Source organism: Pinus tabuliformis, chromosome 7 (genome assembly GCF_031772625.1).
Source record: "Pinus tabuliformis cultivar Carrire ecotype Pingquan chromosome 7, CPIR1, whole genome shotgun sequence".
Taxonomy (NCBI): domain Eukaryota; kingdom Viridiplantae; phylum Streptophyta; class Pinopsida; order Pinales; family Pinaceae; genus Pinus; species Pinus tabuliformis.
In genome coordinates, this window is record NC_142293.1 from 1,438,993,353 (window position 1) to 1,438,996,755 (window position 3,403).

At 42.8% G+C, this 3,403-nt stretch overlaps 1 pseudogene; it reads left to right on the forward strand.

Moving 5' to 3' along the window:
* Positions 1–1,507: 1,507 nt before the first annotated feature.
* LOC149253093 (E3 ubiquitin-protein ligase SINAT2 pseudogene) lies at positions 1,508–2,456 on the forward strand (annotated as a pseudogene).
* The last annotated feature ends 947 nt before the right edge of the window (positions 2,457–3,403 follow it).

Below are 3,403 nucleotides of genomic sequence, written 5' to 3' on the forward strand. Positions count from 1 at the left end.
TGAGGGTGGAATTCCCACTCGGAAATTCCTTGTGCTTGGTTCGGTTGTCTTGGCTAAGAAGCTCAAAAGAAGTAATGTTGAATTGTCAAATGATCAAAGATACCAAATGGAGGCCTCCAAGCTCTATTTATAATTCCTAGCCCTCTCCCTTGTTGGTTCCCACCTTCCACTAATAAAATACTACTTTGCCACCATTCTTCATTAAAATAATAATTTCCACTTTCTCCCACAAAATAATATTTTCTCCTTTTTATTTAACATCACCAAAAATTGGCAAAATTCCTTAGTGAATTTTACACTCACAAAAATTGGGAACATTACAGTCCTCCCTGGCAAAAATTGCTTGTTCTCAAGCAATATCCCATTGCTCCAAACATTGTCCTAGCCAATGCTAGGGTTCCAAATTTGCCATTGAACCACTCCTCGTTGCTGGACATCCTGTCATACTAGTGACGCTCCCCATGTCAACAACGAATGAACAGAACCTAATGGAAGATTTGAATGATATCCCCTGTAGAAACCAACTCACCTCTGCGGGTAGCTGAATCGCTAAATCCTGTTGTACCCGGATCCCATGCTAGTCTCAGAAGGGTGCCACCATGCTGACGCTGCGCCACTCTGACTATGACAAACTTCCCATCATGCTCAAACTGTATCCTCCCCTCCTGAAACCTGATGGTGGAATATTTATGAAGGCCAAGCTTATCTTGCCTAGGCATCTCCATGATGTCAATGTCTACCCATCCACTGTTAATCTCAGTCCTGAGCAGCAACATGATAAATCTACCTCGCCATACAATGGAGGTTTCAACAATCTCCCATGAGTCACACCCTAGATCACCCTCTCCTATGAGTCACACCCAAGGTGAACTAGATCACCCTCTCCCATGAACTTGTTCATCATAGAATGGAGTGTCCTATCAATCAACTGGATCCCTGAATCCCACAGCCAGAACTGTTATGGCATAGCTCTAACAATTGTTGGAACCTATCTGTTCCTCATCCCTAGTCCCTCCATGAAATCGACATATAGGCCCTATTACCACTCAAACTAGCAGGGGACTTAAAAGGGGTTCCTGAGAGGGCAACTATTAGGTTAAGGGCAACAGTGGAGGGTTAGCCCACTGTCACCATAGCTAAGTCTCCTTGCTCTCTACAGCCTTCCACCGATGGGAGGAGTCTCGGTGGTGTAAGGATCGCTTATGAAGTATATGTCAATGGATAGGTGGAAAGTGACTTTGGAAACCCTTTCCCAACGATGGAGTGTGTTATCACTGAAAATTCTGTTGCTAATTTTTTTTTTTTTAGCCTAGCTTAAAGACAGGGTGTTTTCGCAGCGCAGGAATTCTTTTTAGCAGTTTCGCAGCGCTACCTGTTTAGGTGATTTCGTAGCGTGCTACGAAATTGGGGATTTGTTTGAGTTTTCAGTAGAGGCCCAAATCCTATCATGCCTATTGTACACGGGCTACAACTGCTGTGGATAAGGTTGATCTGCTTGAAAGGTCTAATGTCAGATCTTTCAGATAAGATTGGAGATATCAAAGTTTACAAGGTTGTTCGTGTATTAGTTCTTCCATGTGATTGTATCTGCCAGAGGCAAAGCAACGGATATGTAAGCAGTTGTTATTCTTGTATGTTATTCCCCATGCCATCCTCAACTAATTCAGAACTCCGAGCCTCTGTCTATCATATACATATCCCGAAAGTGGCTCTGAACAAAACGATTCAATGGGTCCAAATGAATGTCACTTTGATTATTCTTACTATGTCCCTTACTGACCTGAGCATTTTGTTTCATCTTCTCATGTAAATACTCCTGCAAGTTGAGAGTGCATCACCGTTGCCCCACTTGCAGACATGAACTGGGGAATATAAGATGTTTGGCTCTTGAAAAGGTTGCAGAATCTCTGGAACTTCCTTGCAGACATCAAAAGCTTGGTTGTCACGACATATTCCCATATTATAGCAAATTCAAGCATGAACAACAATGCATGTTCAGGCCTTACAGTTGCCCTTACGCAGGTTCTGAATGCTCAGTTACTGGGGACATTCCAGCGCTTGTGACTCACTTGAGAAATGATCACAAGGTGGACATGCACAATGGCTGCACCTTCAATCGTCGATATGTAAAACCTAATCCTCAGGAGGTGGAGAATGCAACATGGATGCTGACGGTATTCAACTGTTTTGGTCAACAATTCTGTCTTCACTTTGAAACATTCCAGCTTGGAATGGCCCCTGTGTATATGGCCTTTTTGCGCTTTATGGGTGATGATAATGAAGCAAAAAATTTTGGCGTGGGGGCAAATGGACGAAAGCTGTGTTGGCAAGGAATACCAAGAAGCATTCGCGACAGCCATAAGAAAGTCCGGGACAGTCATGATGGTTTGATTATTCAGAGGAAACTGAGGGTCACAGGTGATGGAAGCATTTGGTGTTCGCATGCTCAAGTCTGATGCAAAAATCATCTATACATACAGGTGAAATGTACATAATGCTACCGGGTTTCAAATCAATATGAGAATATGATGGATCCTAATGTTGAAATTCAAGGAGATGTGGCGTCTTTGGAGAACGCATGCCTACTGTTTGATAAAATGCATACACCAGAAATGTTCTTATGGAATGTTAATCCAATTATATTTCCATGTGCATGGCTATATCGGCAAGGCGTTTTGACCCCTTGGAGCCGTAACAGGAGACCTGTATTACAAGGTGACAGTTGGTGGCGGGGTCGTGCTGAGGCATATCTGAAATTTGTTAATCTACCTCCTGACACCCTGCGAAAAGGACGTGTCTATCAAGCGAAAAGGGAAGCTGCATATTTTGCTGTGGTGTTGCGCCATTTGCCGTGTGTGGTTATTTCTGTTAAAGGAACTGAAACTCCCGAAAATCTTGTGACAGATGTTCTCTGTAGGGAATATGCGCTGTCAAAGACAGATTTGGATGGATTGCTTAATAATGATATCCTAGATGATAATGTAAAGCAACGTGTTGCCACAACTTTCCCACATTTTGGGCAGCTCGAGATCCATCAGGTGTTTGGTCGCCTTACCAATTTATCCGAAGGGTTCCAGGCCTTGATGATATCTCATTAAAGATAATTCATGGTGGAGTTTGTTACGCCGATGTTGTATGGACCCAGAATGAACATGATGATTCAGAGTATCCATTGGTGCCAGGGCATGAAATTGTTGGAATTGTGAAAGTGTAATTGGTAGACAAGAAACTAGCAATGCGAGTCATGTTTCAGAGATGCATCTTCAAGCACCAGCTGACAGACACCTTATCTTAATTCCAGAAACTGATGCGTCCTGTAAAGTAGCGTAGGGGATAGCTCTTGTAAAGGATTCTATAACAGTATCGAATGAAACTTCTAAAGAAAATCACTGGGGATATAAGG